General features: G+C 37.8%; 1 long non-coding RNA gene across 1 annotated transcript in view; it reads right to left on the reverse strand.

Annotated features, from left to right (window-relative positions):
• LOC145864424 (uncharacterized) overlaps positions 1–26,537 on the reverse strand; it is a 192,027-nt gene that overhangs the window by 122,730 nt on the left and 42,760 nt on the right. The window lies entirely within an intron of this gene.

A 26,537-nucleotide genomic window follows, 5' to 3' on the forward strand; every position in this document is an offset into this window, starting at 1 on the left:
AGAGAAGGAAGGAGAGAGGAGGAGAGAAGGAAGGATAGAGGAGGAGAGAGAGGAAGAGAGAGGAGGAGAGAAGGAAGGATAGAGGAGGAGAGAGAGGAAGAGAGAGGAGGAGAGAAGGAAGGAGAGAGAAGGAAGGAGAGAGGAGGAGAGAAGGAAGGATAGAGGAGGAGAGAGAGGAAGAGAGAGGAGGAGAGAAGGAAGGATAGAGGAGGAGAGAGAGGAAGAGAGAGAGGAGGAGAGAAGGAAGGAGAGAGGAGGAGAGAGAGGAAGAGAGAGGAGGAGAGAAGGAAGGAGAGAGGAGGAGAGAAGGAAGGAGAGAGGAGGAGAGAGAGGAAGGAGAGAGGAGGAGAGAGAGGAAGAGAGAGAGGAGGAGAGAAGGAAGGAGAGAGGAGGAGAGAGGGTGGAAGAGAGAGAGGAGGAGAGAAGGAAGGAGAGAGGAGGAGAGAAGGAAGGAGAGAGGAGGAGAGAGAGGAAGGATAGAGGAGGAGAGAGAGGAAGAGAGAGAGGCAGAGAAACTGGGACACCATCACATTACTTCAGTGGTCAGTATATTTGGGTTCAAGCAGAGAGCAGTTAGAGAGTGAGTGGGTCGTTCTCTGTAGAAGTCAAATGAGGCGGCGTCCCAAAATGGTACCATATTCCCTTTATAGTGCACTACTTTTGACCACGGTCTATAGAGGCTCTGGTCAAAAGTAGTGCACTATGTAGGGAATATGGCACCTTCGGGGATGCATCCCTAGACACTCAGAATGACAAGGGAATTAAAAACCTGTCTATTGTATCTATTTAAAATGAGCATGGTAGTGGCAGCATCATGCTGTGGGGATGTTTTTCAGCGGCAGGGACTGGGAGACTAGTCAGGATCGAGGCAAAGATGAACGGAGGAAAATACAGAGAGATCCTTGATGAAAACCTTCTCCAGAGCGCTCAGGACCTCAGACTGGGGCGAAGGTTCACCTTCCAACAGGACAACAAACCCTAAGCACACAGCCAAGACAACGCAGGAGTGGCTTCGGGACAAGTGTCTGACTGTCCATGAGTGGCCCAGCCAGAGCCCGGACTTGAACCCGATTGAACATCTCTGGTGAGACCTGAAAATAGCTGTGCAGCAATGCTCCCCATCCAACCTGACAGAGCTTGAGAGGATCTGCAGAGAAGAATGGGAGAAACTCCCCAAATACAGGTGTGCCAAGCATGTAGCGTCATACCCAAGAAGACTCAAGGCTGTAATTGCTGCCAAAGGTGCTTCAACAAAGTACTGAGTAAAGGGTCTGAATACTTTATGATTACTTATGGAAATGTGATATTTCTGTTGTTTTATTTTTTTTATAAATGTGAAAAAATGTCTACACCTGTTTTTGCTGTGTCATTATGGGGTATTGTGATGTCATTATGGGGTATTGTGATGTCATTATGGAGTATTGTGATGTCATTATGGGGTATTGTGATGTCATTATGGGCTATTGTGTGTACAGTGATGAGGAAAAAAATATAATTTTATCCATTTTAGAGTAAGGCTGTGAGGTAACAAAATGTGGAAAAAGTCAAGGGGTCTGAATACTTTCCGAATTAACTGTAGATGTTTTGATTTTGACCTACAGCACAGGAATGCCTAAAAGATCATCAAGGACAACAACCACCCGAGCCACTGTCTGTTCACCCCGCTACAATCCAGAAGACGAGGTCAGTACAGGTGCATCAAAGCTGGAACCGAGAGACTGAAAAACAGCTTCTATCTCAAGGCCATCAGACTGTTAAACAGCCATCACTAACATAGAGAGGCTGCTGCCAACATACAGACTCAACTCTCTGGAAACTTTAATAAATGGACTTAATAAAGGTATCACTAGTCACCTTAAATTACGCCACTTTAATAATGTTTACATATCCTACATCACTCATTTCATATGTATATACTGCTCTATACCATCTACTGCATCTTGCCTATGCCGCTCGGCCATCTTTCATCCATATACTTATATGTACATATTGTTATTCTTCCCTTACATTTGTGTGTATGAGGTTGTGCATTTGTTAGATATTACTGCATTGTCGGAACTAGAAGCACAAGCATTTCGCTACACTCGCATTAACATCTGCTAACCATGTGTATGTGACCAATAAAATACGATTTGATTTGATTTCTAAGGCATTCTAGGGTTTGTATCATTCACAACTAAAGTTGCCAGATAACTCTACATCTAGCATATAAGACCTGTTTCAAATGAATTAAATCAACATAGCCACTTCATATAAGGGGTTGGAACCGGATCAGAGACCAGAACCGAAAATCGGAAAATAATGACGTTTTTCAAGGAAAAGAAACAGAACCGGGAACAAAAGTGATCCATACTGTTCCGGAACAGAACTGTTATTTTAAAAAGCACAGAAACCGGTTAATAACTTTATTTTACGTTCCAGGATTTTTTTTTGTAGTCCCACAAAAAAGATCAACAAAACACCAATGCAAAGCCCTCACTCTGTCAGCCAGAAAAGTATTCCAGCGTCTGCCTGCAAGTTGAAAATATTTTATTTATTTAAGCCTTATCTTTAGTGTCAGAAAGTCAGGACACCCGTTTAACATCCCATCCAAAAGATGACACGCTACAAAGGGAAATGTTCCCAATCACTACCCTGGGGTATTAGGATATTTATTTAGATCAGAGGAAAGAGTGCTTCCTAGTTCAGCACCACTTCCAGCAACATCTTGTCTCCCATCCAGGACAAACCCTGCTTAGCTTCAGAGGCAAGCCAACAGTGGGATGCAGGGTGGTATGCTGTTGGCCTTTACCATTGTCTGTATTTAGGTTACAGTAGCCCCTCCCCCCTCTGAAGAATAGGCTACTGTAGCCCCTCCCCCCTCTGAAGAATAGGCTACTGTAGCCCCTCCCCCCTCTGAAGAATAGGCTACTGTAGCCCATCCCCCCTCTGAAGAATAGGCTACTGTAGCCCCTCCCCCCTCTGAAGCATAGGCTACAGTAGCCCCTCCCCCTCTGAAGAATAGGCTACAGTAGCCCCTCCCCCCTCTGAAGCATAGGCTACAGTAGCCCCTCCCCCCTCTGAAGAATAGGCTACAGTAGCCCCTCCCCCCCTCTGAAGAATAGGCTACTGTAGCCCCTCCCCCCTCTGAAGAATAGGCTACAGTAGCCCCTCCCACCTCTGAAGAATAGGCTACTGTAGCCCCTCCCCCCTCTGAAGAATAGGCTACTGCAGCCCCTCCCCCCCTCTGAAGAATAGGCTACTGTAGCCCCTCCCCCCTCTGAAGAATAGGCTACTGTAGCCCCTCCCCCCCCTCTGAAGAATAGGCTACTGTAGCCCCTCCCCCCCTCTGAAGAATAGGCTACTGTAGCCCCTCCCCCCTCTGAAGAATAGGCTACTGTAGCCCCTCCCCCCTCTGAAGAATAGGCTACTGTAGCCCCTCCCCCCTCTGAAGAATAGGCTACTGTAGCCCCTCCCCCCCTCTGAAGAATAGGCTACTGTAGCCCCTCCCCCCTCTGAAGAATAGGCTACTGTAGCCCCTCCCCCCCCTCTGAAGAATAGGCTACTGTAGCCCCTCCCCCCCTCTGAAGAATAGGCTACTGTAGCCCCTCCCCCCTCTGAAGAATACTGTACTGACGTTAGCAGCTAGGTTCAGAAGACAGGGAGAGATTTTTTTATTAGCTAGAGAATAATGGATTATGTTTTTTTTAATGCTAGTTAAGGATACTACAGACCTAGTTATCAAGTTTCACGTTGGATTTATTAACTACAAAAAAGGTAAGACGTGTTTTTAATTCTGGTGCCGCTCCGCACTCACAAGCTTGTTAGCTAGCTAGCTCAAAAGACATTCACAGCTCCTCCCAGGTATAATTCTGTGGACATAATTCAGATAATATCATAACAAGATGCCCAGCGCTTCAAGCCTGCTGCTCAACTCTCTCGCTCTCTCACCACCAGTAAAACTTCAGGTCGCATCTTGCGCCATAGGCTACACTTGTCTGTCCATGACGCACATAAACAACTAGCTTGCCTGCTCTGTCCTCACTGATTGGTGAAGTAAATTAATGAGCTAAAAAAAAAAAATTTAAACTTGATTTCACAGGTTAAAAAAGGAACAGAAAGGAACATGCTTCTACACCTGCATTACTTGCTGTTTGGGGTTTTAGGATGGGTTTCTGTACAGCACTTTGAGATATCAGCTGATGTAAGAAGGGCTTTATAAATACATTTGATTTGATTTGATTTGATATACACTGAGTGTACAAAACATTATGAACACCTGCTCTTTCCATGACATAGACTGACCAGGTGAATCCAGGTGAAAGCCATGATCCCTTATTGATGTCTCTCGTTAAATCCACTACAAATCAGTGTAGCTGAAGGTGAGGAGACTTTTAAAGCCTTGAGACAATTGAGACATGGATTGTGTATGTGTGCCATTCGTCGGGGCATTGAATCTACGTGGTGTCGAAAGCCGTTCCACAGGGATGTTGGCCAATGTTGACTCCAATGCTTCCCCACAGTTGTGTCAACTTGGGCCGAATGTCCTTTGAGTGGTGGACCATTCTTGATACACACGGGGAAACTGTTGAACTGAATGTCTGCATCTGTGTCTTGCCATGTGTCATGATACTAATAAAGACTATTAAAGACTCTCCAATTAAATTGAATGAACTACAGGACAAAATAAAAACCGTCCATGTCACGGGCGTCGTATGAATTGGACCAAAACGCAGCGAATGCTCATTTTTCTTCTTTATTAAACAAAATGAACACTGAACAAAAAGAACGACGAAAAACAGTCTTGTCAGGTGCAACGAACACTAAACAGGAAACAACTACCCACAAATCCCATAGGAAAAAAAAACAATCCCTACTAAATAGGACCTTCAATTAGAGGCAACGAGGAACAGCTGCCTCCAATTGAAGGTCAAAACAATAAACTAGACATAGAACTAGAAAAACTAGAAAATAGAACATAGAAATACAAAACATAGAACACAACCCAAAAACCCTGACAACACAAAACAAATACCCTCCTGCCACGTCCTGACCAAACTACAATAACAAATAACCCCTATGCTGGTCAGGACGTGACACTCCAACCCAAAAAGGCCTGTGGTGTTGATGGTATCCTCAATGAAATGATCAAATATACAGACAACAAATTCCAATTGGCTTAAATACTAAAACTCTTTAACATCATCCTCAGCTCTGGCATCTTCCCCAATATTTGGAACCAAGGACTGATCACCCCAATCCACAAAAGTGGAGACAAATTCGACCCCAATAACTACCGTGGGATATTCGTTAACAACAACCTTGGGAAAATCCTCTGCATTATCATTAACAGCAGACTCGTTCATTTACTCAGTGAAAACAATGTACTGAGCAAATGTCAAATTGGCTTTTTACCAAATTATCGTACGACAGACCACGATTCACCCTGCACACCCTAATTGACAAACAAACAAACAAACCAAAACAAAGGAAGAGTCCTCTCATGCTTTGTTGATTTCAAAAAAGCCTTCAACTCAATTTGGCCTGAGGGTCTGCTATACAAATTGATGGAAAGTGGTGTTGGGGGTAAAACATATGACATTATAAAATCCATGTGCACAAAGAACAAATGTACAGTTAAAATTGGCAAAAACACACATATTTCGTCCCACAGGGCCGTGGGGTTAGACAGGGATGCAGCTTAAGCCCAGAGTTTACAGCTTGAAGTCGGAAGTTTACATACACATAGGTTGGAGTCATTAAAACTCTTTTTTTTCAACCACTCCACAAATGTCTTGTTAACAAACTATAGTTTTGGCAAGTCGGTTAGGACATCTACTTTGTGCATGACACAAGTCATTTTTCCAACAATTGTTTACAAGGGTCTTCCCATTCTCACTTCCTCGCTCACCTATCTCTCCCGCCCTCTTTCCAAATCACATTATAGAAGTACTGGTATAGATTAGGTGGATGGAGAGGATGAAGAGGATGAAGAGACATTTGTTTGATGCTGATGTTGTCTTTGTCAGCACTCTCTATACAGAAAGAGATCACAGTTCTAAACAGAAGGTAGAGAGAGAGAGAGAGGGAGGGAGAGAGAGAAAGGGATGGATAGACAGAGAGAGGACGGAGAGACCAACTAGAGAGAGAAAGATAGAGAGAGAGAGAGAGAGAGAGAGAGGGAGGGAGAGAGCGAAAGGGATGGATAGACAGAGAGAGGACGGAGAGACCATCTAGAGAGAGGGGGGAGAGAGGACGGAGAGACCATCTAGAGAGAGAAAGATAGAGAGAGAGAGAGAGAGAGAGAGAGAGAGGGAGGGAGAGAGCGAAAGGGATGGATAGACAGAGAGAGGACGGAGAGACCATCTAGAGAGAGGGGGGAGAGAGGACGGAGAGACCATCTAGAGAGAGAAAGATAGAGAGAGAGAGAGAGAGAGAGAGAGAGAGAGAGAGAGAGAGAGAGAGAGAGAGGATGGAGAGACTAGTTAGAGAGAGGGGGGAGAGCGAGGATGGGGAGACTGACTAGAGAGAGAAAGAATGAGAGAGAAGATGGAGAGACCGACTAGAGAGAGGAGGGAGAGAGCGGGGGGACCTAACCTTCTGTGGCCGTCAGCTGAACTCCAGATTAGGGTGCAGCTGTCTGTCTAAAACACAGAGGTCATTCATATTTTCAGAGACCAAAACTGCCCCCATACTCCCTCCACCAAGTGCCTCTGTCTTTTAGCAAATCATATTATCCCTAAAGCTACACTGACAAACAGCATCCACTCGCTCCCGTTCGCACGCGCAAACACCAACGGTCGAGGCTGAGCTCCACTTGGCTGGAACGTTGTCGTTCTAACTCAAATCCTATAAAGTGGTAGGTAGACAGAAAAGAGAGCAGCTGGTTATTACAGCTTCTGGAGGGGAGGTTGACAGGCTGTCTCTATCTCTCTCTCTCTCTCTCTCTCTCTCTCTCTCTCTCGCTCTCTCTCTCGCTCCCTCACTCTCTCTCACCTCTCTCTCTCTTCCCCCCCTCTCCCTTTCTCCCTTTCTCAAAGGCAACCCCCCGGAGAGATACAGGAAATGAGTGCGTGCGTGTGTTTCTTCACAAGTGTTGTGTGTGTTTGAAAGGAGCTGTCAAAGCTTCTCTTTCCGTTCTTCCAAACTCCCATTAAATCTCTCTCTCTCTCCTCCTTCACACAACATAAATCCCTCCATCATATGTCTCACCTCTGATCAAACACTCTCCCTCCCTCCTCTCCTCCTCCCCCTCTCCCTGAATTCCTCTCCTCTCCCTCATCCCCCTATTCCTCCGCTCCTCTCCTCTCCCTCGCTCTCACTACTCTCCTCCTCTCCTCCTCCTTTCACTCGCTACCCACCTTCTCTCTCCTCGTCTCTCGCGCTCCCTCCACTCTCTCGCTCTCCTCCTCTCACTCTCACTATGTCTCTTCTCTTCAGACCTCTCTCTCTCTCTCATCACTCTCTCCGTTCCCCCTCTATCTGACAGACAGAGGAGGAGAGCGGCAGGAACACAAACAACTCCAAAAGTGGCCTCGAGGGAAAGATCGAGTTTTCTTGAAAAGTCGTACAGCGCTTCTCTTTTCTGAGAAAAGTTACTAAAGGTAACGAGACAACACATCACACAGTAAACTCTTTTAATGGGCCTCTCCTGTGTTCTAACTATCTTCTTTCACAGGGCCTCTCCTGTGTTCTAACTATCTTGTTTCTCTTTCACAGGGCCTCTCCTGTGTTCTAACTATCTTGTTTCACAGGGCCTCTCCTGTGTTCTAACTATCTTGTTTCTCTTTCACAGGGCCTCTCCTGTGTTTTAACTATCTTGTTTCTCTTTCACAGGGCCTCTCCTGTGTTTTAACTATCTTGTTTCTCTTTCACAGGGCCTCTCCTGTGTTTTAACTATCTTGTTTCTCTTTCACAGGGCCTCTCCTGTGTTCTAACTATCTTGTTTCTCTTTCACAGGGCCTCTCCTGTGTTCTAACTATCTTCTTTCACAGGGCCTCTCCTGTGTTCTAACTATCTTGTTTCTCTTTCACAGGGCCTCTCCTGTGTTCTAACTATCTTGTTTCTCTTTCACAGGGCCTCTCCTGTGTTCTAACTATCTTCTTTCACAGGGCCTCTCCTGTGTTCTAACTATCTTGTTTCTCTTTCACAGGGCCTCTCCTGTGTTTTAACTATCTTGTTTCTCTTTCACAGGGCCTCTCCTGTGTTTTAACTATCTTGTTTCTCTTTCACAGGGCCTCTCCTGTGTTTTAACTATCTTGTTTCTCTTTCACAGGGCCTCTCCTGTGTTCTAACTATCTTGTTTCTCTTTCACAGGGCCTCTCCTGTGTTTTAACTATCTTCTTTCACAGGGCCTCTCCTGTGTTCTAACTATCTTGTTTCTCTTTCACAGAGCCTCTCCTGTGTTCTAACTATCTTCTTTCACAGGGCCTCTCCTGTGTTCTAACTATCTTGTTTCTCTTTCACAGGGCCTCTCCTGTGTACTAACTATCTTCTTTCACAGGGCCTCTCCTGTGTTCTAACTATCTTGTTTCTCTTTCACAGGGCCTCTCCTGTGTTCTAACTATCTTGTTTCTCTTTCACAGGGCCTCTCCTGTGTTCTAACTATCTTCTTTCACAGGGCCTCTCCTGTGTTCTAACTATCTTGTTTCTCTTTCACAGGGCCTCTCCTGTGTTTTAACTATCTTGTTTCTCTTTCACAGGGCCTCTCCTGTGTTTTAACTATCTTGTTTCTCTTTCACAGGGCCTCTCCTGTGTTTTAACTATCTTGTTTCTCTTTCACAGGGCCTCTCCTGTGTTCTAACTATCTTGTTTCTCTTTCACAGGGCCTCTCCTGTGTTTTAACTATCTTCTTTCACAGGGCCTCTCCTGTGTTCTAACTATCTTGTTTCTCTTTCACAGAGCCTCTCCTGTGTTCTAACTATCTTCTTTCACAGGGCCTCTCCTGTGTTCTAACTATCTTGTTTCTCTTTCACAGGGCCTCTCCTGTGTTTTAACTCCATCTCCCTTGTTGGAGTAAAACAACCCAAGGTATTTGGACAGGTTTCACAAGAGTTTTCTTTCTCTTCCCCAACTCTTCCATTCCTCTCCCTTGTATCATTTATTTACCATAATGTCTCATTTCCTTGATTATTTCTCTCCATTAAACCCCCACTCTCTCCTTCCCTCAAATGTCACTCCTTCCCTCTTCATATCAAACCATGGCTAGAATAGAATTTCAATGAGGCTGATTCCAGTACGTACCCCTAAGCTATTCAAGTCTTAAAGTAGTGCTATAACAGAATAACTATCTACTATAACAGCATAACTATCCACTATAACAGTATAATTATAACAGTATAACTATCTAACTATAACAGTATAACTATCTACTATAACAGTATAACTATCCACTATAACAGTATAACTATCTACTATAACAGTATAACTATCTACTATAACAGTATAACTATCTACTATAACAGTAGAACTATCCACTATAACAGTATAACTATCTACTATAACAGTATAACTATAACAGTATAACTATCCACTATAACAGTATAACTATCTACTATAACAGTATAACTATCCACTATAACAGTATAACTATCTACTATAACAGTATAACTATCTACTATAACAGTATAACTATCTACTATAACAGTATAACTATTCACTATAACAGTATAACTATCCACTATAACAGTATAACTATCTACTATAACAGTATAACTATCCACTGTAACAGTATAACTATCCACTATAACAGTATAACTATCCACTATAACAGTATAACTATCTACTATAACAGAATAACTATCCACTATAACAGTATAACTATCTACTATAACAGAATAACTATCCACTATAACAGAATAACTATCCACTATAACAGTATAACTATCTACTATAACAGTATAACTATTCACTATAACAGTATAACTATCTACTATAACAGAATAACTATCCACTATAACAGTATAACTATCTACTATAACAGAATAACTATCCACTATAACAGAATAACTATCCACTATAACAGTATAACTATCTACTATAACAGTATAACTATCTACTATAACAGTATAACTATCTACTATAACAGTATAACTATCTACTATAACAGTAGAACTATCCACTATAACAGTATAACTATCCACTATAACAGTATAACTATAACAGTATAACTATCTACTATAACAGTATAACTATAACAGTATAACTATCTACTATAACAGTATAACTATCCACTATAACAGTATAACTATCTACTATAACAGAATAACTATCCACTATAACAGTATAACTATCCACTATAACAGTATAAATATCTACTATAACAGTATAACTATCCACTATAACAGTAGAACTATCCACTATAACAGTATAACTATCTACTATAACAGTATAACTATCTACTATAACAGTATAACTATAACAGTATAACTATCCACTATAACAGTATAACTATCTACTATAACAGTATAACTATCCACTATAACAGTATAACTATCTACTATAACAGTATAACTATCTACTATAACAGTATAACTATCTACTATAACAGTATAACTATCTACTATAACAGTATAACTATCCACTATAACAGTATAACTATAACAGTATAACTATAACAGTATAACTATAACAGTATAACTATCTACTATAACAGTATAACTATAACAGTATAACTATCCACTATAACAGTATAACTATCTACTATAACAGAATAACTATCTACTATAACAGTATAACTATCCACTATAACAGTATAACTATAACAGTATAACTATCCACTATAACAGTATAACTATCTACTATAACAGAATAACTATCTACTATAACAGTATAACTATCTACTATAACAGAATAACTATCCACTATAACAGTATAACTATCCACTATAACAGTATAACTATCTACTATAACAGTATAACTATCCACTATAACAGTATAACTATAACAGTATAACTATCTACTATAACAGAATAACTATCCACTATAACAGTATAACTATCCACTATAACAGTATAACTATCTACTATAACAGTATAACTATCCACTATAACAGAATAACTATCCACTATAACAGTATAACTATCTACTATAACAGTATAACTATAACAGTATAACTATCCACTATAACAGTATAACTATCTACTATAACAGTATAACTATCTACTATAACAGTATAACTATAACAGTATAACTATCCACTATAACAGTATAACTATCCACTATAACAGTATAACTATCTACTATAACAGTATAACTATCCACTATAACAGTATAACTATCTACTATAACAGTATAACTATCCACTATAACAGTATAACTATCCACTATAACAGTATAACTATCCACTATAACAGTATAATTATAACAGTATAACTATAACAGTATAACTATCCACTATAACAGTATAACTATCCACTATAACAGTATAACTATCTACTATAACAGTATAACTATCTACTATAACAGTATAACTATAACAGTATAACTATCTACTATAACAGTATAACTATCCACTATAACAGTATAACTATCCACTATAACAGTATAACTATCTACTATAACAGTATAACTATCCACTATAACAGTATAACTATCCACTATAACAGTATAACTATAACAGTATAACTATCCACTATAACAGTATAACTATCCACTATAACAGTATAACTATCTACTATAACAGTATAACTATCCACTATAACAGTATAACTATCCACTATAACAGTATAACTATCTACTATAACAGTATAACTATCTACTATAACAGTATAACTATCCACTATAACAGTATAACTATCCACTATAACAGTATAACTATCTACTATAACAGTATAACTATCTACTATAACAGTATAACTATCCACTATAACAGTATAACTATCTACTATAAGAGTATAACTATCTACTATAACAGTATAACTATCCACTATAACAGTATAACTATCTACTATAACAGTATAACTATCCACTATAACAGTATAACTATAACAGTATAACTATCTACTATAACAGTATAACTATCTACTATAACAGTATAACTATCCACTATAACAGTATAACTATAACAGTATAACTATCTACTATAACAGTATAACTATCCACTATAACAGTATAACTATCCACTATAACAGTATAACTATCTACTATAACAGTATAACTATCTACTATAACAGTATAACTATCTACTATAACAGTATAACTATCAACTATAACAGTATAACTATAACAGTATAACTATCCACTATAACAGTATAACTATAACAGTATAACTATCTACTATAACAGTATAAATATCTACTATAACAGTATAACTATCTACTATAACAGTATAAATATCTACTATAACAGTATAACTATAACAGTATAACTATAACAGTATAACTATCTACTATAACAGTATAACTATCCACTATAACAGTATAACTATCCACTATAACAGTATAACTATCCACTATAACAGTATAACTATCCACTATAACAGTATAACTATCCACTATAACAGTATAACTATCTACTATAACAGTATAACTATCCACTATAACAGTATAACTATCCACTATAACAGTATAACTATCTACTATAACAGTATAACTATCTACTATAACAGTATAACTATCCACTATAACAGTATAACTATCCACTATAACAGTATAACTATCCACTATAACAGTATAACTATCCACTATAACAGTATAACTATCCACTATAACAGTATAACTATCTACTATAACAGTATAACTATCCACTATAACAGTATAACTATCCACTATAACAGTATAAATATCTACTATAACAGTATAACTATCTACTATAACAGAATAACTATCCACTATAACAGTATAACTATAACAGTATAACTATCCACTATAACAGTATAACTATCTACTATAACAGAATAACTATCTACTATAACAGTATAACTATAACAGTATAACTATAACACTATAACTATCTACTATAACAGTATAACTATCTACTATAACAGTATAACTATCTACTATAACAGTATAACTATCCACTATAACAGTATAACTATCCACTATAACAGTATAACTATAACAGTATAACTATCCACTATAACAGTATAACTATAACAGTATAACTATCTACTATAACAGTATAACTATCCACTATAACAGTATAACTATCTACTATAACAGAATAACTATCCACTATAACAGTATAACTATCCACTATAACAGTATAACTATCCACTATAACAGTATAACTATCTACTATAACAGTATAACTATAACAGTATAACTATCCACTATAACAGTATAACTATCTACTATAACAGTATAACTATCTACTATAACAGTATAACTATCCACTATAACAGTATAAATATCTACTATAACAGTATAACTATCTACTATAACAGTATAACTATCTACTATAACAGTATAACTATCCACTATAACAGTATAACTATCCACTATAACAGTATAACTATAACAGTATAACTATCCACTATAACAGTATAACTATCCACTATAACAGTATAACTATCTACTATAACAGAATAACTATCCACTATAACAGTATAACTATCTACTATAACAGTATAACTATCTACTATAACAGTATAACTATCCACTATAACAGTATAACTATAACAGTATAACTATCCACTATAACAGTATAACTATCCACTATAACAGTATAACTATCTACTATAACACTATAACTATCTACTATAACAGTATAACTATCTACTATAACAGTATAACTATCCACTATAACAGTATAACTATCTACTATAACACTATAACTATCTACTATAACAGTATAACTATCCACTATAACAGTATAACTATCCACTATAACAGTATAACTATAACAGTATAACTATCCACTATAACAGTATAACTATCCACTATAACACTATAACTATCTACTATAACAGTATAACTATCTACTATAACAGTATAACTATCTACTATAACAGTATAACTATAACAGTATAACTATCTACTATAACAGTATAACTATCTACTATAACAGTATAACTATCTACTATAACAGTATAACTATAACAGTATAACTATCCACTATAACAGTATAACTATCTACTATAACAGTATAACTATCCACTATAACAGTATAACTATAACAGTATAACTATCTACTATAACAGTATAACTATCTACTATAACAGTATAACTATCTACTATAACAGTATAACTATAACAGTATAACAGTATAACTATCCACTATAACAGTATAACTATAACAGTATAACTATCTACTATAACAGTATAACTATCCACTATAACAGTATAACTATAACAGTATAACTATCTACTATAACACTATAACTATCCACTATAACAGTATAACTATCCACTATAACAGTATAACTATCTACTATAACACTATAACTATCTACTATAACAGTATAACTATCTACTATAACAGTATAACTATCCACTATAACAGTATAACTATCTACTATAACACTATAACTATCTACTATAACAGTATAACTATCTACTATAACAGTATAACTATCTACTATAACAGTATAACTATCTACTATAACAGTATAACTATAACAGTATAACAGTATAACTATCCACTATAACAGTATAACTATCCACTATAACAGTATAACTATCCACTATAACAGTATAACTATCTACTATAACAGTATAACTATCTACTATAACAGTATAACTATCCACTATAACAGTATAACTATCTACTATAACACTATAACTATCCACTATAACAGTATAACTATCCACTATAACAGTATAACTATCTACTATAACACTATAACTATCTACTATAACAGTATAACTATAACAGTATAACTATAACAGTATAACTATCCACTATAACAGTATAACTATCCACTATAACAGTATAACTATCCACTATAACAGTATAACTATAACAGTATAACTATCCACTATAACAGTATAACTATCTACTATAACAGTATAACTATCCACTATAACAGAATAACTGTCTACTATAACAGTATAACTATCCACTATAACAGTATAACTATAACAGTATAACTATAACAGTATAACTATCCACTATAACAGTATAACTATCTACTATAACAGTATAACTATCCACTATAACAGTATAACTATCTACTATAACAGTATAACTATCCACTATAACAGTATAACTATCCACTATAACAGTATAACTATCCACTATAACAGTATAACTATCCACTATAACAGTATAACTATAACAGTATAACTATCTACTATAACAGTATAACTATCTACTATAACAGTATAACTATCTACTATAACAGTATAACTATCTACTATAACACTATAACTATCTACTATAACAGTATAACTATCTACTATAACAGAATAACTATCCACTATAACAGTATAACTATCTACTATAACAGTATAACTATCTACTATAAGAGTATAACTATCCACTATAACAGTATAACTATAACAGTATAACTATCCACTATAACAGTATAACTATCTACTATAACAGTATAACTATCTACTATAACAGTATAACTATCCACTATAACAGTATAACTATCCACTATAACAGTATAACTATCTACTATAACAGTATAACTATCCACTATAACAGTATAACTATCCACTATAACAGTATAACTATCCACTATAACAGAATAACTATCCACTATAACAGTATAACTATCTACTATAACAGTATAACTATCTACTATAACAGTATAACTATCCACTATAACAGTATAACTATAACAGTATAACTATCCACTATAACAGTATAACTATCCACTATAACAGTATAACTATCTACTATAACAGTATAACTATCCACTATAACAGTATAACTATCCACTATAACAGTATAAATATCTACTATAACAGTATAACTATCTACTATAACAGTATAACTATCTACTATAACAGTATAACTATCCACTATAACAGTATAACTATCCACTATAACAGTATAACTATAACAGTATAACTATCCACTATAACAGTATAACTATCCACTATAACAGTATAACTATCTACTATAACAGAATAACTATCCACTATAACAGTATAACTATCTACTATAACAGTATAACTATCTACTATAACAGTATAACTATCCACTATAACAGTATAACTATAACAGTATAACTATAACAGTATAACTATAACAGTATAACTATCCACTATAACAGTATAACTATCCACTATAACAGTATAACTATCTACTATAACAGTATAACTATCCACTATAACAGTATAACTATCCACTATAACAGTATAACTATCCACTATAACAGTATAACTATCCACTATAACAGTATAACTATCCACTATAACAGTATAACTATCCACTATAACAGTATAACTATCCACTATAACAGTATAACTATCTACTATAACAGTATAACTATCCACTATAACAGAATAACTGTCTACTATAACAGTATAACTATCCACTATAACAGTATAACTATCCACTATAACAGTATAACTATAACAGTATAACTATCTACTATAACAGTATAACTATCTACTATAACAGTATAACTATCTACTATAACAGTATAACTATAACAGTATAACTATCTACTATAACAGTATAACTATCTACTATAACAGTATAACTATCCACTATAACAGTATAACTATAACAGTATAACTATCTACTATAACAGTATAACTATCTACTATAACAGTATAACTATCTACTATAACAGTATAACTATAACAGTATAACTATCCACTATAACAGTATAACTATAACAGTATAACTATAACAGTATAACTATCCACTATAACAGTATAACTATCTACTATAACAGTATAACTATCCACTATAACAGTATAACTATCTACTATAACAGTATAACTATCCACTATAACAGTATAACTATCCACTATAACAGTATAACTATCCACTATAACAGTATAACTATCCACTATAACAGTATAACTATAACAGTATAACTATCTACTATAACAGTATAACTATCTACTATAACAGTATAACTATCTACTATAACAGTATAACTATCTACTATAACACTATAACTATCTACTATAACAGTATAACTATCTACTATAACAGTATAACTATCTACTATAACAGTATAACTATCTACTATAACAGTATAACTATCTACTATAACACTATAACTATCTACTATAACAGTATAACTATCTACTATAACAGTATAACTATCTACTATAACAGTATAACTATCCACTATAACAGTATAACTATCCACTATAACAGTATAACTATCTACTATAACAGTATAACTATCCACTATAACAGTATAACTATCCACTATAACAGTATAACTATCCACTATAACAGAATAACTATCCACTATAACAGTATAACTATCTACTATAACAGTATAACTATCTACTATAACAGTATAACTATCCACTATAACAGTATAACTATAACAGTATAACTATCCACTATAACAGTATAACTATCTACTATAACAGTATAACTATCTACTATAACAGTATAACTATAACAGTATAACTATCTACTATAACAGTATAACTATCCACTATAACAGTATAACTATCCACTATAACAGTATAACTATCCACTATAACAGAATAACTATCCACTATAACAGTATAACTATAACAGTATAACTATAACAGTATAACTATCCACTATAACAGAATAACTATCTACTATAACAGTATAACTATCTACTATAACAGTATAAATATCTACTATAACAGTATAACTATCCACTATAACAGTATAACTATCTACTATAACAGTATAACTATCCACTATAACAGTATAACTATCTACTATAACAGTATAACTATCCACTATAACAGTATAACTATCCACTATAACAGTATAACTATCCACTATAACAGTATAACTATCTACTATAACAGTATAACTATAACAGTATAACTATCCACTATAACAGTATAACTATCTACTATAACAGAATAACTATCTACTATAACAGAATAACTATCCACTATAACAGTATAACTATCCACTATAACAGTATAACTATCTACTATAACAGAATAACTATCCACTATAACAGTATAACTATCCACTATAACAGTATAACTATCTACTATAACAGAATAACTATCCACTATAACAGTATAACTATCCACTATAACAGTATAACTATCTACTATAACAGTATAACTATCCACTATAACAGTATAACTACCTACTATAACAGTATAACTATCCACTATAACATTATAACTATCTACTATAACAGAATAACTATCCACTATAACAGTATAACTATCCACTATAACAGTATAACTATAACAGTATAACTATCTACTATAACAGTATAACTATAACAGTATAACTATCTACTATAACAGTATAACTATCTACTATAACAGTATAACTATCTACTATAACAATATAACTATCTACTATAACAGAATAACTATCCACTATAACAGTATAACTATCCACTATAACAGTATAACTATAACAGTATAACTATCCACTATAACAGTATAACTATAACAGTATAACTATCTACTATAACAGTATAACTATCTACTATAACAATATAACTATCTACTATAACAGTATAACTATCTACTATAACAGTATAACTATCCACTATAACAGTATAACTATCTACTATAACAGAATAACTATCTACTATAACAGAATAACTATCCACTATAACAGTATAACTATCTACTATAACAGAATAACTATCCACTATAACAGTATAACTATCCACTATAACAGAATAACTATCCACTATAACAGTATAACTATCCACTATAACAGTATAACTATCTACTATAACAGTATAACTATCTACTATAACAGTATAACTATCCACTATAACAGTATAACTATAACAGTATAACTATCTACTATAACAGTATAACTATCTACTATAACAGAATAACTATCCACTATAACAGTATAACTATCCACTATAACAGTATAACTATCTACTATAACAGTATAACTATCCACTATAACAGTATAACTATCTACTATAACAGTATAACTATCCACTATAACATTATAACTATCTACTATAACAGAATAACTATCCACTATAACAGTATAACTATCCACTATAACAGTATAACTATAACAGTATAACTATCTACTATAACAGTATAACTATCTACTATAACAATATAACTATCTACTATAACAGTATAACTATCTACTATAACAGTATAACTATCCACTATAACAGTATAACTATCTACTATAACAGTATAACTATCCACTATGACAGTATAACTATCTACTATAACAGTATAACTATCTACTATAACAGTATAACTATCCACTATAACAGTATAACTATCCACTATAACAGTATAACTATCTACTATAACAGTAGAACTATCCACTATAACAGTATAACTATAACAGTATAACTATCTACTATAACAGTATAACTATCCACTATAACAGTATAACTATCTACTATAACAGTAGAACTATCCACTATAACAGTATAACTATAACATTATAACTATCTACTATAACAGAATAACTATCCACTATAACAGTATAACTATCCACTATAACAGTATAACTATAACAATATAACTATCTACTATAACAGTATAACTATCTACTATAACAGTATAACTATCCACTATAACAGTATAACTATCTACTATAACAGTATAACTATCCACTATAACAGTATAACTATCTACTATAACAGTATAACTATCTACTATAACAGTATAACTATAACAGTATAACTATCCACTATAACAGTATAACTATCCACTATAACAGTATAACTATCCACTATAACAGTATAACTATCTACTATAACAGTATAACTATCTACTATAACAGTATAACTATCTACTATAACAGTATAACTATCCACTATAACAGAATAACTATCCACTATAACAGAATAACTATCTACTATAACAGTATAACTATCCACTATAACAGTATAACTATCCACTATAACTATCTACTATAACAGTATAACTATCTACTATAACAGTATAACTACGTTCTCCCCAGACCTGACTGCCCTTAACCAACACAAAAATATCCTGTGGCGTTCTGCATTAGCATCGAACTGCCCCCGCGATATGCAACTTTTTAGGGAAGTTAGAAACCAATACACACAGGCAGTTAGAAACGCCAAGGCTAGCTTTTTCAAACAGAAATTCGCTTCGTGCAACTCCAACTCTAAAAAGTTCTGGGACATTGTAAAGTCCATGGAGAATAAGAACACCTCCTCCCAACTGCCCACTGCACTGAGGATAGGAAACTCTGTCACCACCGATAAGCCCACTATAATTGAGAATTTCAATAAGCATTTTTCTACGGCTGGCCATGCTTTCCACCTAACTACCCCTACTGCATTCAACAGCACTGCACCCCCCACAGCAACTCGCCCAAGCCTCCCCCATTTCTCCTTCTCCCAAATCCATTCAGCTGATGTTCTGAAAGAGCTGCAAAATCTGGACCCCTACAAATCAGCTGGGCTTGACAATCTGGACCCTTTCTTTCTAAAATTATCTGCCGAAATTATTGCAACCCCTATTACTAGCCTGTTCAACCTCTCTTTCGTGTCGTCTGAGATTCCCATAGATTGGAAAGCAGCTGCTGTCATCCCCCTCTTCAAAGGAGGTGACACTCTTGACCCAAATTGCTACAGACCTATATCCATCCTACCCTGCCTTTCTAAGGTCTTCGAAAGCCAAGTCAACAAACAGATTACCGACCATTTCGAATCCCACCGCACCCTCTCCGCTATGCAATCTGGTTTCAGAGCTGGTCATGGGTGCACCTCAGCCACGCTCAAGGTCCTAAACGACATCGTAACCGCCATCGATAAGAAACATTACTGTGCTGCCGTATTCATTGACCTGGCCAAAGCTTTTGACTCTGTTAATCACCACATCCTCATCGGCAGACTCAGTAGCCTTGGTTTCTCAAACGATTGCGTCGCCTGGTTCACCAACTACTTCTCTGACAGAGTTCAGTGTGTCAAATCGGAGGGCCTACTGTCTGGACCTCTGGCAGTCTCTATGGGGGTACCACAGGGTTCAATTCTTGGGCCAACTCTTTTCTCTGTATACATAAATGATGTCGCTCTTGCTGCTGATGAATCTCTGATCCACCTCTACGCAGACGACACCATTCTGTACACTTCTGGCCCTTCTTTGGACACTGTGTTAACAACCCTCCAGACGAGCTTCAATGCCATTCAACTCTCCTTCCGTGGTCTCCAACTGCTCCTAAACACAAATAAAACTAAATGCATGCTCTTCAACCGATCGCAGCCTGCACCTGCCCGCCTGTCCAGCATCACTTCTCTGGACGGTTCTAACTTAGAATTTGTGGACAACTACAAATACCTAGGTGTCTGGTTAGACTGTAAACTCTCCTTCCAGACTCACATCAATCATCTCCAATCCAAAGTGAAATCTCGAATTGGCTTCCTATTTCGCAACAAAGCATCCTTCACTCATGCTGCCAAACATACCCTCGTAAAACTGACCATCCTACCAATCCTCGACTTCGGCGATGTCATTTACAAAATAGCTTCCAATACCCTACTCAACAAGCTGGATGCAGTCTATCACAGTGCCATCCGTTTTGTCACCAAAGCCCCATATACTACCCACCACTGCGACCTGTACGCTCTCGTTGGCTGGCCTTCGCTTCATAATCGTCGCCAAACACATTGGCTCCAGGTCATCTACAAGACTCTGCTAGGTAAAGTCCCCCCTTATCTCCGCTCACTGGTCACCATAGCAGCACCTACCTGTAGCACGCGCTCCAGCAGGTATATCTCTCTGGTCACCCCTAAAGCCAACTCCTCCTTTGGTCGTCTCTCCTTCCAGTTCTCTGCTGCCAATGACTGGAACGAACTACAAAAATCTATAACAGTATAACTATCTACTATAACAGTATAACTATAACAGTATAACTATCCACTATAACAGTATAACTATCTACTATAACAGTATAACTATCTACTATAACAGTATAACTATCTACTATAACAGTATAACTATCCACTATAACAGTATAACTATCTACTATAACAGTATAACTATCTACTATAACAGTATAACTATCTACTATAACAGTATAACTATCCACTATAACAGTATAACTATCTACTATAACAGTATAACTATCTACTATAACAGTATAACTATCTACTATAACAGTATAACTATCTACTATAACAGTATAACTATCTACTATAACAGTATAACTATCTACTATAACAGTATAACTATCCACTATAACAGTATAACTATCCACTATAACTATCTACTATAACAGTATAACTATCTACTATAACAGTATAACTATCTACTATAACAGAATATCTATCCACTATAACAGTATAACTATCTACTATAACAGTATAACTATCTACTATAACAGTATAACTATCCACTATAACAGTATAACTATCTACTATAACAGTATAACTATCTACTATAACAGTATAACTATCTACTATAACAGTATAACTATCTACTATAACAGTATAACTATCCACTATAACAGTATAACTATAACAGTATAACTATCCACTATAACAGTATAACTATCTACTATAACAGTATAACTATCTACTATAACAGTATAACTATCCAATTTTAACAATTTATACCATGGCGTTGTTGAATACTCCTTTTTGATTGGCTTGAAAGGGCATTCTAGAGTGTCTATTGTTTCCATTTTAAACACTCGGTACATTTCCACGGTAGAATTCAATGGCTATAGTTCATTTTTAAATATTTAGTTTGAGCTGCTTTCGAATGCAAAAGTGAAATTGAAAACAGTATTGGTATTTTTGAATTGGATTTCGTAAAAGCAAGCTAGGACTGAGGGTTTGGTTATCTAAACTAGCAAGTCTGTTTGGTTACAACAGTAACTACTGTAGCTAGCTTGTATTTATATTTAAACTTGATTTAACTGGGCCAGTCAGTTAAGAACAAATTCTTATTTACAATGACGGCCTACCCGGCCAAACCCGGACAACGCTGGGCCAATTGTGCGCCGCTCTATGCAACTCCCAATCAAGGCCGGTTGGGATACAGCCTGGAATCAAACCAGGGTGTCTTTAATGATGCCTTTAGCGCTGAGATGCAGTGCCTTAGACCGCTGCGCCATTCGGGAGCCCTAGTAAACTTTCTAGCTAATTCAGTGGATGTTGACAGGGCCTAAAACAAACTTTTTTTGTATACCAACCACTGTGGCAGGTAGATAAAAATATCTACCAGCCACTGATATTTTTTATCAGTCAAAATGTATTTTGCCATATTACAGAAAGAAACACACAAAACTAATGAGCATGCTTAGCGATGTTTCTAAAACGAGAAATGTATTACTGGTAAGAAATAATATGGTATATTGCTTGATTGAATTTAATATTCTGTGAACTGAGTTTTTTTTTTGTTAACATAAATATCAGACAATAACGTGTAGCTGCCCCTTTAAGGTTACCTTGGTAACCGGGCCACTCCAGTCATCACATGTGCCTGTGAGAATGTAACTAGCAGTGGGAGCATCCTGAAACATCGGAAAGCTAATTATATACCTGTACCCAAAAAACTAATCTTTCAGCATTCACAGTGCTCACAGCCCCCCCCCCCCCCCCCCCCAGACAGGTAGTGTTGGTGGGATATAAAACTTAGGATTCAGATTTCATTGTACCGTTACGACAGAAAAACAAACACTGCAGCATTTATTTTTTTGCTATAAATCACAACTCTCACTTGTGCCCAAAATGCCCACACAGTAAAGCCCAGAGTGTTACCACCACATCCTGGCTGGTGAATTACACGGTATTACCTGCCAATGTTCAAAATCGACCTGCGTTTGGCAAGTGGCGGGTGTTCATTTTAGACCCTGGATGTTGGAACAAATTTCTACCGGCAAATTAACACATTTCTAATGGTATAAACGTGTTCAATTATAAAGGGATAATAAACTCGTCGCTCTGTGTGTTCTATGGGAAATAATACATCTCCGTGGAAAGGTCAGTTCTCCGCTGACGCGTGGTGGTACACACCTTCCACACAGTTCAGTATTTTCCATAGAACACATAGCCTCTCGTTGATTTCACCTTACATAACTATACACATTGTATCATATCAACATGAAGTGGCCAGGGGGTTGAGGACTATGGGATGTATGTGGCCCAGGCTTCTATAGGTATTACCCTCTCTCTCTCACTCTCTCCCTCTATCCCTCACACCCTGCTCTCTCACTCTCTCCCTCTATCCCTCACACCCCCCTCTCTCACTCTCTCCCTCTATCCCTCACACCCTCTCTCTCTCACTCTCTCCCTCTTTCCCTCACACCCTGCTCTCTCCATCTCTCCCTCTATCCCTCACACCCCGCTCTCTCACTCTCTCCCTCTATCCCTCACACCCTGCTCTCTCCCTCACACCCCCCTCTCTCACTCTCTCCCTCTATCCCTCACACCCTGCTCTCTCACTCTCTCCCTCTATCCCTCACACCCTCTATCCCTCACACCCCGCTCTCTCACTCTCTCCCTCTATCCCTCACACCCTCTATCCCTCACACCCCGCTCTCTCACTCTCTCCCTCTATCCCTCACACCCCGCTCTCTCACTCTCTCCCTCTATCCCTCACACCCTGCTCTCTCACTCTCTCCCTCTATCCCTCACACCCCGCTCTCTCACTCTCTCCCTCTATCCCTCACACCCCCCTCTCTCACTCTCTCCCTCTATCTCTCACACCCTGCTCTCTCCATCTCTCCCTCTATCCCTCACACCCCGCTCTCTCACTCTCTCCCTCTCTCACTCTCTCCCTCTATCCCTCACACCCTGCTCTCTCACTCTCTCCCTCTATCCCTCACACTCTGCTCTCTCACTCTCTCCCTCTATCCCTCACACCCTGCTCTCTCACTCTCTCCCTCTATCCCTCACACCCTGCTCTCTCACTCTCTCCCTCTCTCACTCTCTTCCTCCCTACATCTCTCCCTCTAGCCCTCACACCCCCCTCTCTCACTCTCTCCCTCTATCCCTCACACCCTGCTCTCTCACTCTCTCCCTCTATCCCTCACACCCCCCTCTCTCACTCTCTCCCTCTATCCCTCACACCCCCTCTCTCACTCTCTCCCTCTATCCCTCACACCCCGCTCTCTCACTCTCTCCCTCTCTCCATCTCTCCCTCTATCCCTCAAACCCCGCTCTCTCACTCTTTCCCTCTCTCCATCTCTCCCTCTATCCCTCACACCCCACTCTCTCACTCTCTCCCTCTATCCCTCACACCCCGCTCTCTCACTCTCTCTCTCTCTATCCCTCACACCCTGCTCTCTCACTCTCCCTCTCTCCCTCACACCCCGCTCTCTCATTCTCTTCCTCTCTCCATCTCTCCCTCTATCCCTCACACCCCGCTCTCTCACTCTCTTCCTCCCTCCATCTCTCCCTCTATCCCTCACACCCCCCTCTCTCACTCTCTCCCACTACCCCTCACACCCCGCTCTCTCACTCTCTCCCTCTCTCCATCTCTCCCTCTATCCCTCACACCCCGCTCTCTCCCTCTCTCCATCTCTCCCTTTATCCCTCACACCCCGCTCTCTCACTCTCTCCCTCTCTCCATCTCTCCCTCTATCCCTCACAACCGCTCTCTCACTCTCTCCCTCTCTCCATCTCTCCCTCTATCCCTCACACCCCGCTCTCTCATTCTCTTCCTCTCTCCATCTCTCCCTCTATCCCTCACACCCCGCTCTCTCACTCTCTTCCTCCCTCCATCTCTCCCTCTATCCCTCACACCCCCCTCTCTCACTCTCTCCCACTATCCCTCACACCCCGCTCTCTCATTCTCTCCCTCTCTCCATCTCTCCCTCTATCCCTCACACCCCGCTCTCTCACTCTCTCCCTCTCTCACATTCTCCCTCTATCCCTCACACCCCGTTCTCTCCCTCTCTCCCTCTCTCCATCTCTCCCTCTATCCCTCACACTCCTCTCTCTCACTCTCTCCCTCTATCCCTCACACCCCGCTCTCTCACTCTCTCCCTCTCTCCATCTCTCCCTCTATCCCTCACACCCCGTTCTCTCACTCTCTCCCTCTCTCCATCTCTCCCTCTATCCCTCACACCCCACTCTCTCATTCTCTTCCTCTCTCCATCTCTCCCTCTATCCCTCACACCCCGCTCTCTCCCTCTCTTCCTCCCTCCCTCTCTCCCTCTATCCCTCACACCCCCCTCTCTCACTCTCTTCCTCCCTCCCTCTCTCCCTCTATCCCTCACACCCTCCTCTCTCACTCTCTTCCTCCCTACATCTCTCCCTCTATAACTCACCCCCCCTCCTTCACTCTCTTCCTCCCTCCATCTCTCCCTCTATCCCTCACCCCCTCTCACTCTCTTCCTCCCTCCATCTCTTCCTCTATCCCTCACCCCTCCCCTCCCCTCTCACTCTTCCTCCCTCCATCTCTCCCTCTATCCCTTACCCCTCCCCTCTCACTCTCTTCCTCCCTCCATCTCTCCCTCTACCCCTCACCCCCCTCCTTCACTCTCTTCCTCCCTCCATCTCTCCCTCTATCCCTCACATCTCCTCACTCACTCTCTTCCTCCCTCCATCT

Source organism: Salmo salar, chromosome 27 (genome assembly GCF_965601325.2).
Source record: "Salmo salar chromosome 27, fSalSal1, whole genome shotgun sequence".
Taxonomy (NCBI): Eukaryota; Metazoa; Chordata; class Actinopteri; order Salmoniformes; family Salmonidae; genus Salmo; species Salmo salar.